Source organism: Carassius gibelio, chromosome A8 (genome assembly GCF_023724105.1).
Source record: "Carassius gibelio isolate Cgi1373 ecotype wild population from Czech Republic chromosome A8, carGib1.2-hapl.c, whole genome shotgun sequence".
NCBI lineage: Eukaryota > Metazoa > Chordata > Actinopteri > Cypriniformes > Cyprinidae > Carassius > Carassius gibelio.
In genome coordinates, this window is record NC_068378.1 from 21,081,889 (window position 1) to 21,096,606 (window position 14,718).

At 38.4% G+C, this 14,718-nt stretch overlaps 1 pseudogene; it reads left to right on the top strand.

The window, feature by feature from the left end:
• Nucleotides 1-14,718, top strand: part of LOC128018845 (cytosolic carboxypeptidase 6-like) — a 321,358-nt pseudogene that overhangs the window by 268,286 nt on the left and 38,354 nt on the right.

A 14,718-nucleotide genomic window follows, 5' to 3' on the forward strand; every position in this document is an offset into this window, starting at 1 on the left:
TGCCCTCCCTCTGTGCCTGCCATCTCAGGTAACCAAGGGAATGAGAGTATCAAGAAGATTCTCATTTTTTTGTTGGATCAACCTTTTTTTCTCTGTGACTTTTACATTAGAGAGAAGTTGTGTAATAGTATACTGTAAAGGTGAGGAATTCGCTCTCTTATTAACAAACTGCAACTTTGCATTGTCTTGACCAGCTGCCTCTAATATGCAAACAGACATTATCACAAACTGGCAGATCACTATGTGTTGCTCCATATGGAATTGTATTGCCCTTAATGCATATTCATGTGAATTAGTAAGCGAGGAGCCTAGCCTTTTGAGAAAAAGAACGATGAGCTAATAGCATCTTCCCCGTGGGAGATGAACAACTGTTAAAGCAAAATCCCAACTGTGCAATTATCCCACTGTGCAGGCGGATCAACGACATTACCATTCTATTGACTCTCATTCTTATTGGAAGCTCATTTAAAGTGAAATCTGTGCAGCATAAACATAGGAAAAAGCAAACGGATGCACACATTAACATATTAATTTAAAATTTGTATATTTAGCACATTCAACAAACTGTGAAGTTTCTATTTTTTACAAGTATAAACAAATTCAGCGTAAGTTTGCGATGCATTCCATTTTAGTAAAAGATGGAAGTGCAAACTTAAGTTTTGATGCATTGACTTTTGTATTTTGTTTTGCACTTTCTTCATTCATCATAACTACTGCATGCTCCAGTATTTTCCCCCCACTTTTGCCCTGAAAATTAATTCACCTTCTATATTTCCCCTGTCTGGTTTTAAGGGCCGTGGTTGGGGTGGAACTCACTGCCATGGCCTTTACAGTGGCACATTTGTACTGTCGCAGATGGCATTTCAGACATTTGCTTTGCTGTAGGCTGCTTTCTGAGGTTGGAATAAATGCTGAGGATGCAGCGAGAGCACATTTATGCATATATATTTTCAGACAAAGCTGTAAAATATGCTGTGAGATTAGAGCAGATGTTACCAGTACAAATATTCTTGTGTTAATACCACATAGGTGCATTATTCAGAAATTTATATAGTGGTCCAGAATATTCATATTGGCACAAAATTGCACCAAATATATAATTTAAATAAAATATATATTAATGATACCAGTTTACTCTGCCCATCTTAAACCCTGTAATGCAATATACACTTGAAAAATCGCTGTTCGTGTAAACATATTCGGTGAGATGTAAAGCTCTCTCCTTCAGGGCCCATCTTTTGTAGAACAGCTTCAAACTCTCTGCTCATTTTAAAGCCTTGAGGTTTAAAGTCTATCTGCGCAGACGAGGAGCACAGCATACTCCTCCGAGAGAAAAACACACCTCACAAGAGTTCCTTCCTTCCACATTCTGTTTCCCTCAGAAGAAAGTCCCACAACAGACATACCAATAAAGTGTGAGCATGTTTCATGTGCTTTGGGGAAAAGTGGCTCCTTGGGCTGAAGAGAAACTCAGAGTGAGCGAGGGAAATGTTGTGTAATTGTGACCCAGTCCGGCACGGTCAACTCTATCAATCACCTCCCGGGCTAAATGTGACACAAGAGCTGAAGTTGGACCCTCTTTCAACAAGCAAATCCCCCTCAATTAAGCAACATTTCATTCATATGTATCAAATTCAGACATGCATCCCACACAACTGTTGCTGCAGTAAGCCCTGGAGGCCGTTATTAAATTTGCTTGTATCATTGTAAAGGAAATGGCAAACGTATTCGACTTAAAGGGCACCTGGCATCTGTCTCTTTAAAACCGAACTCAGCTAAATTAAAAGTGCACATTTGGACATGCTAAGCACAAATTGGGTCTGTGCCCTTTACAACCACTCTTGATCAATTCTTAATATTGTCTAGCCAAACATTTTCCTGTGCGTTCAAGTAAATGCTTTCTGCCATTTCAATTAAGAACTAAACATCTCATGTGAACCAGAATATCAAGTATGTTTGCTCAATATGTTGCTTTTTTACAGTTCGATAAGCAAGAAGTTAATACTGAATGTTTTGCTCATGTAGTGGTGTTCCTGATTCTATTCTTTTTTTAAACAAATATGTTGGCTGAATGAATCAGTTGCTGAATCTGAAATGGCATACTTCCCTACTATACAGTAAAACAGTATGTGTCTGAATTCACAGCTATTCCAAGCGAATCATCTGCGTGAACAAATGACTCAAAGTCAATGACTTGTTCCATTTCTAAATAAATCAGTGTTTTTGATTGAATTATTCAAATTAATGATTCAAATGATTCACTCACTTATCAGCAACTACTGGAATATGGAAGGATCTTATATTGAAAATTCCCTATGAAAAAAAAGCTGAGTGGAGTAACAAGCCCACATGAATCATGCACATTTGTATGAAAAGCGTCAGTAGAGCCAGTTTTGATTTCATGTCTTAAATAGCAGCATAATGTTATTCATTTACATTAAGGGTTTGCAGTCAGAGCTGGAGTAGGCTGGTCAATTGCAGGTTTGAAGAGGTAATGTAAGTAGGTGAAAATGACAGCTATTAAAACAATGGTTTAACACTCCCGGAGTGTGTTATGTATCTGTGTAATGTGCTTTGCTGATCTGCTGTTTGCCTGCAGTAATGGAGAGAGTATAAAGAAGTGATAACATGATTAAAAAACAGTAAAAATAACCAGCACTCTCTTCCAACCTCAATACCATGACTGAGGTGAGACCATGACTGAGGTGTGTGTGTGTGCGCACTTGGATGGGTTAAATGCAGAGCACAAATTCTGAGTATGGGTCACCATACTTGGCCACACGTCACTTCACTTCAGTTCACTTAATACTTGATGGATGGATTTACTTAAAGTAGTGAACACATTTTGGGGACCAGATGACAAATTCATAAAGTAAAAACTTTTTGTGTGTGTAATAACATATTATTATTATTATTATTATTATTAAATAAAATAAAATAAAATAAATAATAAAACTGGTATTATTTTTATTATTATTATTATTATTATTATTATTATTATTATTATTATTATTATTATTATTATTATTAAATTGTATTTATAATGTGATTGTCTAAGACCCAAACTTTAAGAAACAATAGAAAATAAAACAAATAAAATACAAAGGTACAAAAATAATACAATACAAGGAAACTGCAAGTCATAGAATATCGTAACAGTGCTACACAATAGAATACTAATCATGACAGTCTATATACTGTAAGCAATTCATTTTGTATTATTTTTAAAAAAAGTTTTCAACAACTTCTTGAAGCTTCTTATTATAATATAAATAATATAAATTCCAAAATTAGCAAAAGGTTTTTAAAATCATATTGTATAGGAGAAAACCATCAATGGAAAGTCCAGTGCGACTGTTTGTTTTCTTATCAAAGTCCTGTCTTGTTCTGATCACTGACACCCGAGAAATGACCATGCTGAGTTTGTGCTTCATCCAGAAATCCTGATTAGTGTGGAGAGAGATCTGAAAGACCTTCTTCTCTCACTGCTTAATCAATAAACCACTGACAACCCAGTGAGTTAGACAGCAGAGAAGAGAGAGAGAGCTCTCACGGAAATAGTTTTGCCATCTACAATTGCTGCCCCAGGCTAAGAGCGAGGCCTGTGTTTGAATATATTTTTAGAGAGTATAAGATTGAGATTGACAGAGATGGTGAGGCTGTAAATTGAGTGTCAGGGATCTCACTGTGTAGTGAGAAAAATGAAAAGAAAAAAGAAGGAATAAGAGCAAAAAAAAAAAAAATCATGAGAGAAATTAAACCTTGGAGCTGTAACCACGTAATAAAGTTGGGTGCAGAGAGAGGTTTCCCGTCTGGACTTTTTTGGCTTTCAGAAATTATTTAGAACTCTATGGGGGGTAGGAAACTAATAACCTATATTAAAAAAGCCATCTTTTTTTCAACTGCGCTTACAGTCTGAGCTTTTTTGGGAATCCGAGTGGGTGAAGTGTGTAAAATTACTTGCTTTGTCCCAGCCGGAGATGTGTTTCAGTACAATTGTATCGAGCCTGACATGATCCGAGTGACCTTTTGAGATTGCAGGGGTTTGTTATTGCACGCACAATGTTAGTTATGGCGTACATAGTTTTAGACTGGTGCAAATATTGCTCTCTAAAATGGCATGAACTGTTTGAAATCACTAGCTAAAAAAAACACCAGTGCAGAGGAAATATACTAAAATACTTTGAGAGTGTCTTGCAATATGCATCTAACAGCACTTCAAGACCATGAATACATCCAAAACCTGAAACTGATAGCAAGTCCAGTAGGTTGTCTGCAGAATGGCTCTTTTGAATTAGATCTTTTTGTGGATCAAAGCTATACAAGGCAACACCCATTGCCATCTGACTCCTGGACCACAGACTCCTATGAACCAGTTTTTTTGTTGTTGTTCTTTTTTCTTTTACAGCACAAGCAGTGATTTTTCTTTTCAATGAATGAAGAACATAACCCATATTACTTGAGTCAGTGTAGTTACTGTCTTGTTGTGTCTTGAGGATTGTCTGTATTATACCTTCATTCTCTCTCTCTCTCTTGCAGGTATGCGGTACCTCAGCCTTTAAAAGTTCTTGAATGTCATGCTAGTTTTAACTTTTGTGGTTGCTCAATGCTTGTTTGTTTCAATGGCAGCACCAGACTTGTTTCCAGGGTAGCAGTGGTTGGCTATGAAGTGGCGAGCGGTTCTCCACCACACGCTCTTCTAGACCGCACTGTCACATAAAGAGGGGGCAGCACAGTTAGGGGCATGTCCCAAAGAAATCACCAGTTATTTTTTTCTTCTTGTTTGTAATTCATCCTTTCAAAGCAAGGCAGCCATAAAGTTCAGTCATGGCTTCTTCTTAAAAAAAAACAAACATTATTGCCTCTTTCTGATTCCCTGTCATTCAGAGCGCAGACCTGTATCTCTTCTTTCTTCTCTGTTTTTCTCTTTTGAAGGGATGAGACGGCAGTCGGGGAGCGCAGAGGAAGACTATGACCAATGCTTCCAAATCGAGGGCGAGCAATTTGGCAAAAGGGCTTTAAGCATGACAGATTTCTCCCTCTCTGTCTGTCTCCCTCTTTCTCTCTTGTTATTCTCCTTAATGTCAAGAGGCAGCTTGCTGTTTTCTGTTTTCTTTCTTCTTTATTTTTTCAAGTCGCAATTTCACATGGTCTGTCATCTGTGAAAGCTCATATGTTAAAAGGATAGAAAGATGGTATTGGATTTGTCAGTTGACGCCAAAGGACATTTTTTAGCCACAATCATCAAGCCACTTTCTGTCTCTCAATAGGGCCTTTCTCACCACTTTAGTTCCAGAACTAAATGTACAGTATTAAAGTACTGGGACGATTTTGCTTGAACTATTTCCCAGTATAGGGTTGCATTCGCACCAACAGCATGTACTAGGATGTGATGTAAGCCAGTCGATTGCGATGTCGACGGCGTTCAACAATGGTAATAAAGAAGAATAACGTTAACAACAGGAGGATGGAGGATGTGTTTTTGTTATGTCTCACGGGTTTCACAATAATGGACATGGAATATCGACGTATACGTAAAACGATTGAAAGAACGGAGAGGAGGACCAATAATCTCCAATGACAACTATCAGTGCAACATTTTCTACAAGAACCTGCACTTCAGCATTTGTACATTTATCGTTGTTCATCATACTGTACTTGTGAAATAAGTTGACACATTGTTTACAGTATGTTATGCAGCGTTTTAAATCGTGGCATGTGAGAGTGTTTTCGAACTGATGGCTACTTATGTCACGGGTAGTACTAGTTGTGCTGGTTAGACCCTGCACCAGATTAGGAGCTAATTTGGTTCTCGAAAAAAGGCAGACCAGCACCTAGTTCCGGCGTTGCGAAAATGCCTAAAAGTGGGTAGTTCCACAATTAGTTTTGGTACTATGAAAAGGTTAACCTTAATTAACCATTGAAGATCAGGGTTAAAGAAAGCTTAATTTTGTGTTGTTGTTTTTTTTCTCTTTTTTTTCCCTCAACAATTAATTCTTTTTTTCTGAATTTGCAGAACCTCAGCACAGGTAGTTCACTTTAACAGCAAAGTGTCCCTTTTCTCTTCATTTTAAATATATATATTGTTTTGGTATTTCTGAAACCTTGTAAACCTGGTTTATTTCAATGCAAAGACATTCGTACATTTTAGAGGGTTGAATTTTTTTTTCCCTCCGTTTGAATGACTCACTCACAAAGTCCTCCATCTCTGCCAAAGGTGCTGGATTGCTGGTCGACCTTTCCTTTTTAACTGAATTAGTCGCCGTTTGTGCAACACAAATCTTCTAAAGATCTATGTTTGACTAAATACTAAAACAAGCAAAGATCAGTGACCACCCACTCAATTTTCCTTTCTCTCGCTGCTTGATTCTCTTTCTTTGTCCCCTTCTTGCCTTTCGACTGACACTTCCTCCAATTCTCTCAACCTTAATTGTTGTGAAATTGTCGAGAATGGAGATCTCTCCATTTCACGGAGATGAGCATGAGCATGAGCGAGCGAGTTCTTGATTGCACTAAATCGATCTCTAATCACCCCGCGCTCAGTGCTTTTATCCCTCTGGATCATCTATGGGGCTTAAGAGGGTTCAGAGTTGTATTTACGTACATGCTGAGTTTTGCCGTCTCTGTCATAACATGCCATTGTAATCCTCTGGAGTGACTCGCTGCTTACAGTGCATTGTGGGAATCAAAATCTCTCTGGCCTTTGATTGCTCACTTCAGCTTCCACTTACAGGCTGAGATATGATTTAGGGACACGTATAGAGGGTTCTTGACCCGGGCATGCACTTTCTCTTCCCTTTCTCCTCCAGTCTGACCTCTGTTATCCCCTCGACGTTGACTCAGACACGGTCCTTTCACAGTCCGGCTTTGTGGTGGCTCAAATCTGGCCCACTGCCAGGGAAAAACGCGATGTAAAAGAATGAGAGGGATGTATTCAAGAGGTTTCTTTCAGAGAGGTGGCCTTTGAATAAAATCAGATCTCAGATTGAAGAGCTAGTCTGATGCCTTGAGGTGAGAGAGTAGCATTGAGGAGCCCAGGGGTGAAAAATGGTTTATGACCTTGTGGCTAAAGAAAATCCATGAGGAGACGTGATGCATGCTGTCTGTTCTGCTTCCACCTGACCTGTACACAGGCAGGAATCCACAGGCGTAAAGCTCTATTTCTTTTAAAGCCCTGTCCTTGAAGAATAAAGTGAGACGGGAGTGAGAGAAAGAGGGAGGTTGATGACTGTTCGGCTCCAGCACCCTGTATAGCAGCCTGCACCCTGTATAAATTTAACACTACTGACAATTTACAGCTAGTCCGTGTCGGCTGATATGACGCGCACACAGGCGAGCGTGTCATTCCACTGCTGCTACAAACTGATGCTAATTCACTCCAGTGTGAAGGTGCTGGGTGCCATTCGGAATAACTGAATGCTTTTGGAGGAAGAAGGCCCTCGTCTTCCTGGGGTGGAGGTTGGAGGCCACAAAACTAAGACTGTGTTCTCCTTCTTTGGCTGCCCTAAAAATAATTTGCTATATTTTTTTATGGCACATATATATTAATTTACTGTATCTTATATTACAGAAAAGTACTGACAGTAGTATGGTGAAGTGATAGTATCAGATGTGAACTAATGTGATATACAGTATATTACTTAATAAGTAATGTGTATATATTATAAATCATAATTTTTATAGTTACGATCATTTGTTTTGATAATTTATTTGTATTTATATTATCAAATAATGTTAAATTAATATAAAAATTATATATATAATATATGTGTGTGTGTGAGAGAGAGAGAGAGAGAGAGAGTGTGTGTGTGTGTAAACAGTGTACAATCTTTTATTTTAGAAATCTATCATAGAAAGTATGATGCCTGTGTTGTTTTCATAAAAACATCATGGACCAGCTGTACATTTCTATTTTTCATAAAAACAGAATGGCCAGAAAGAATCATTTTCTGATAGTGCCATCATGTCCAGAAAACTATGACAGTATAATGGTACAAGATGATAGAAACTGTGTTAAATGAGACAAAATGTTCACTGGTGTTTTCTGAATTACCTCACTATACATTTCTGCATGCCATTACAGTAATGCTAATAATAATAGCGGGCTTGTGGTTATTGAGCAGTAGATCTGGACTCTGCGTCGTCTGACCCTACAGAAAGGACACAGCAGAAATAAATTCATCCTGTCATCTTTTGAGTCATCTGTCTCAGGCCAGCATGATGAAACTTACTCTGCTCGTCTTGTACAGAGCGAAGCTGCCATTTCTGCTGAATTTGATCTGCTTGGGCTCCAGCTCCCTTAAAGATCCCCGGTAATTGTGTTACGTCAGGGCCCTTTCATGTCTTATCAGCTTGCATTAAACGTGGCACGTCGACCACAGGAGAAAAACCGAACTGCACAATCTGCATAACCTTCAAAATCCATTAGATTTTTCACTTTTTGTCAAAGACACTTCTCTTCTTTTGATCCCATTTACATATTTATCACACCTGATCATAATACACTCGCGGTTACATTTTTATTTCCTTGCGTCGGGCGGTAACGTTGGGACTTGTGCTCTCAGGTGAGAAATATGCTGAGGCTGTTGTCTCAGACAAGGTTGCCAACATAAAATTTCTCCCCCGTCTTGCTGTCGTTTTCCCCTCTGCTTTTCATTTCTTTCCTAATGGAAGTGGGGAGCAGTAGAAGGAGCTGAACAGGGCTGTTGACCTTTCGTATGATTTGGAGTGGTGGGATCTTCTTTGAGATGAGGGATTCCCAGCACCACTGAGCCGTCAGCACCATTAAAGGAGATATAGAGCGTGCCTGTGGAGTCCTTTTAAAAGAGTCAGCCCATTACTCGTGCTTTATGATCTAATTGGGAGCATGTCTCGTCTATAGGACAGGGAGCTTGTTTATGTCCCACCAGATCCTTATAGGTAAATGGGAAAAGGGAGGTTATGAAAGTGGTCAAGGTAAAGTTTATACATTAAGGAATCAGGATGCCTGATGTGTGTCAGAGGAAAACAGAGTCTAAGAAAAGCACTGATGCAGTGAAATGGGTGGAGAAAAAACTAAAAGCCCATTTGCCTTGTTTCATAAGACTTTTTTCTGCAGGGTTGGAGGTGGTGAATTGGATGCCTGTTGTTGATCTTTAGCACCACCTGCAGGTCAAAGGACTCCAAGTCCGACACGTGTTGTGTTTTGAGAGCAAGAGAAATGAAAAGAAAGAGAGATTACGCAGGAGTTCTCAACATAAAGATAAACGTTCGCTCTCTGCTAAGCTGCGGGCCCTCTGGAAAACGTTGATAAAAGCACTGATGCAAGTGAACATTAAAAATACATCTTACAGCGTATTAATTCCAAAAAATAACCGTATAGAATGGCTGTGAGTGACTCATATCAATTCAGGGCTGTTCTCTTTAATGGGGAGGGAGGTCTATAGGCACAAGGTAAACACACGGCTCTTCCCATCTGTCCCGCACGTCTAAGTGTAGTGTTTGCCTCCAGGCTGCGGCATTCATTTACATCCGCTGGCTTGTTTGCGGCGGGTCGGGCCCAAGGTGGGATTTATAACTGATGGAGCCGCACATCCAGAGCCTGCTGAAACGCAAGCGCTCACATTTCCAGCAAACACCCGAGCCTTTCCACAGAGACTTCTGAATGGCAAAGTCATCCATCTCTGTGAAGGACAGAGAGGGGGGAAAGAGGCGGCAAGAGAAATCTTCCTGTAAAATTCAACGAATGTTTTATGATTGCAGCCCATGTTGAAATGGTTCCAGACCCCCAGGAAGGAGATTAGAATATATATGGGTGAACGCAGCATAGCGGCAATCAGCATTTCCTGCAGCTCAGCACAAACCCCGATGAGATCAATAAGATATTAGGCTTGTGTACATAGCAATGAGCTCAACGATCACCGGAGTCGTTTAGGACACAGCGAGAGAGGCCGTGATATATTATTGACCGGCCATACAAGACAAGGCAGTCTCATGGGAGGGCGGTGTGTGTGTGTGTGTGAGCTCACACACGTGCATCCATGTGGTAACAGTTGCTTTACATGACAGATAATCATCGATTCACTGCAGTGGGATTGTCTGCGGCACCTTCATCCTTTTCACCGTCACTCTGTTCAGTGACCATGAAAACGATGAAAACTACCCTTACAAAAATTTTCTATGGAACACATAGTTTCCACCAGCATTGTCAACTATATATTAATACTACTCTATAATAATACTACTGTAACATCATAATTGCATATTAAATTATATATATATGTATATATATATATATATATATATATATATATATATATATATATATATATATATATATATGTGTGTGTGTGTGTGTGTGTGTGTGTGTGTGTGTGTGCGTGTGTGTGTGTGTGTAAAAAATATTTTCTAATTACTATATTACAAAAATATAAATGAAAATTATTATTATTGTTATTATTAGATTAAATATTATCGAAACATTATTTTTAAGCAATTAAATGTAAAGCAACATGGCAGAGGACAAGGGAGTGGGGAGATGATAAAATTTTTTAATTATGATGAATAGTTATTATAAAAAAAGCTAAATGCAAGAACAATAATTAATGTTTCATGTTGCTTTCTAAATACTGGTTGAAAATCTTGAAATGGAACAGTGGCGTTTCTTTTTTTGATGAAAGTGGTGGTGAATTTACCACATTTTTCTTGTAGCAACAATAACTGTACAGTATTTTTATAAATCCAAACCCTCTTGCTGCTGGTAAAAGCTGCATTTGAGACGACAGGCTTTCTTGAACTGCTTTGAGAGCAAAATGATCTCAGGTACAGTTCTAATCATTTCTCTTCAGCTTTCACAATCCCTTACAGACTTTAAGGGGGCCCCACGGGAGCCAGAGTCACCATAGACATAATGTATTAGGCCATGCTTGTCTTTACAACTAGTGATGGATGGATATAATATTCAAGAAGCCTGCTGAATAATGCATTTGGATATTTTAATGTTTCATCCGTGGTCAAGTCTGGAAGTGAGGAGGATATCTTTGAGGATTGACCTGTGTTCTGCTTTTCCTCAGACTGCTGAGGCATCAGCAAGCATGTGCGTTTGTGCTTTATTAATTCTGTGATATTCCCCTGACTCAAGCATGCACACAAGACAAGTGCATAATTTGTCATCCCATGTCCATTTTTCATCTTGATGCATTACTTCTGCATTGAATAGAATCATTCATATTAGTTCAAAGACATTTTAGTATTTTTAGTTTATCAGTGTCTGTTCTTTTATCTATGTGCCTGGTAATAGAAAGTGATAACAGTGGCCTTATATACTGCAATATATACTGTGTGTGTGTGTGCTTGTACCTCTGTCTTCCTAAAGGTGTAAATTCTTGGTCATTATGTGATTTCCTTGCTAGAAAAAGGCTTACCTGTTCGGACAACCCAAGGCACACACCGATAAGAGAAAACCGTGAATGGCCGAACGAATTCCCCATCATGCACGCTCCTAGTGTCCCACCTTGGGGAACGGAGTGCTCTGAGACTAAAATGTGCTCACTTCTCTTCCTGGAAGCACATCAGACTTTAAAGAGGAGCTCTTGTTGGCAGTCCTTTCGCATTCGTCCAGCCTTTCTTTTCATTAACTTGAATGGTATTCCCAATCCATTCCCAACTGGCATCGCTCACAAAGAGGGACTGATTTGATTTATGCTGCATTAAATTCCTCTCTGTATCGTTTTGGACATTGTAAAAGAGGAGAAGAGGACGAAATATCTGGAAACAGATCTAGGAGTTATTATTGCATCCATGATGAAGTATCTAGCATTGAATTAATTTAAACACAGTAACCTTGAAATCTACAAAAAGTTTTGAAAGGGCCAACAATTTAGTTAGATGTTTGGTTATGCTTTCTAAATAATGGGTGGGAATCATCAGCTTCATTATGATTTTGTTTATTCTAAACTTGTTTTATTGAAAGAATTACATTTATTTAAATACAGCAACTTTAACATTTCAGTTTCCCAGAAAATGTAAAAGGAACAAAACATTTCGAAGGGTCCCGTTCTTCACTTTTGTGACATTTACTATTTTTCACTGAAGCCCACTTACAAGGGTTTTCAGTTTTTTTTTTTCAACCAAAACACTTATAATTTAGTTTTACAAGACAATTTAAAAACTTAATCCAACTTAAAATTTTTGTCTGGCAATCCAAAAAAAAAAAAAAAAATCCTATAAGCTTACACTGAAAGAGGTGAAGAACATTTTAGCGACTTCATGGTGGTTGCTTTTTTTATTGTATTTAAGTTCATATTAAATTGTTCAAGTTTTTTATTGAAAGGATTGTAGGCGCTTGAGGATCAATGTGCATTTTCCGGCCACAAGATGTTTTTCTCCTGCTCTTGCGATCAGTAGCTCATTTTGTTTTATCCTCCTGTGGAGTCTTCATTATTTTTGACATTTCCAATCACTCCTGTCCTTGTCTTACTGGGTTTCCTGCTGCCTGCCTGAGGTCTGAAACTCCAGGGTCTAGACATATGGCTTCTGACCACACATACACTGTCCTGCCAAGACCCCTTTCTGCTGAGACTAACCTTTCTGTGTTTGTGTGTGTGATTCAGCCAATCTGAACCAAGAGCGAGAAAAGCGGGAGGTGTTTCTCACAGCCCGCCTCCACCCTGGAGAATCACCTGCTTCCTTCATCTGTCAGAGTAAGACCTTGTCTCGTCTCGACACACACATACACAGGCCGATGATGTCCTGAGATCCTGTAATCTGCTGAAATACAAAACACTGACCAACGTTAAGGACGGCTGGCCTCGGTGGGCCTCTGCATTTCATCAGAATGCTTTTCCTTTTGTACTTTAAGTTCTGTACGCCGCTGCGAGTGAAGGTCAACAGATGAGCGGAAACAGGAGGTCAGGGAGCGTACGGCAGATTAGAGGAAGTGTCAGCTCACCTTCTCTGCATCACTCCTAAATCTGTTCAAAGCCGGCGATGCAAAGACCTTACCTGTGATGGGGCACAACACTTGCTGACACAACATTCTGACAAAATGACAAGATTTCAAAGGCAATACCATCAATAACATCAATTCTAAAGAAAAAGTCTGCTTTCACTTTGCAATACAATACAAAGATGTGGCTTTCCTGTTTGGCATCTTTCCAGCAAATTCATGCTAAATGAGAACCATTTCATATATCGACACACAATCCATAAATGTTTGCCAGCATGGTCTGAAGATGATCCGAGTCAAATTTATTGAAAATCGGACTGATGGTCTAGAAGGAGTTCGAAAAAGTAGGTTTTCAACATAAAACAAGGAAGTTTAGTCAATTATGGCAAAATCAAAGTTATCAAAGTTCTCTGCATGATCTAAGGAATCTTTCAACATCAGTCCCGTTACAATAGGCTAATGTAAGCAAAAGTTATTAGCAATTTTATAAATTTGGGTGTTGATGGCGCAGTGGATAAGACACATGCCTTTTGTGTGAGAGACCCGGGTTCAAATCCACTGTGAGACACCAATGTGTCCCTGAGCAAGACACTTAACCCCTAGTTGCTCCAGAGGCGTGCGACAAGTGACATATATAGCAATTGTAAGTCGCTTTGGATAAAAGCGTCAGCTGAATGAATAATGTAATAAATTTCTAACTTTTAGAGTTTCATCAGGGCATGGTGTAAAAGATGCTTGCCGAGTTTCATAATGATACGTCAGTGTGTTCATAATTTCATGTGAAAATTGGGAAAATTTAATATCATTTGTATTGGCATGATGCATCGAATCTAAAGAGACCAACCATTCAGCAGTTATAAGCAAAACTGACCACTAGGCGGCTCAGTGATGAAACCAAGTTTGGTCTCAAACCGTTGTAGTCTCACATGCATTTTTACATGTTTTTCGTAGAATTCTTTCACGTGTTATTCGAGAAAGGTTGGATGAATCAATTTGAATTCCATCATTTTTTCCAGCGTGTTCTGTAGATAATCTGGTTCAATTTACGTGACAATTGGTGCAACAGCCTAGGACGAGTTCGGAAAAGTAGGTTTTACGAACAATTCAAAATAGGGGAAAAACCTAACCTTGTGGTTTTTGGAGTTCATTCCACTCAGCATGTAGCCAAGGAATTTTAATTTTTATAATTTTCATTTTCTGTCTTACGGTTCTAAAGTTATTAGCATAAACATCAGTGCAAGTTTAGACAAGTGGTGGTGCTAGAGAATTTGAGTTAGAGACTCCAAATTTGCTATGGTGACTTTTTCTGACTGTCCTCTATCAGCCAAATTTCACAACTTTCCCACAAGCGATTCAATGGGCTGCCATAGACTTGCGACTATATAATAATAATAATAATAATAATAAAAATAATAATAATAATAACAACAATAATAGGAATCCTAAATATATATATATATATATATATATATATATATATATATATATATATATATATATATATATATATATATATATATATATATATATATATATATATATATATATATATATATGTACTGTATGTATTAATTGAAAATGTAATTAATTCCTGTAATGGCAAAGCTACATTTTCTTAAGCTTTTACTCTTCTGTGTCACGTGATCCTTCGTTCACGTGATCCTTCATATCCCCTTCAGAAAGATATATATCTTTCAGGATTCTTTAATGAATCAGTTCAGAAGAACAACATTTATTTGAAATATAAATGTTTTGTAACATTATAAATGTCTTTGCCATCACTTTTTCATACA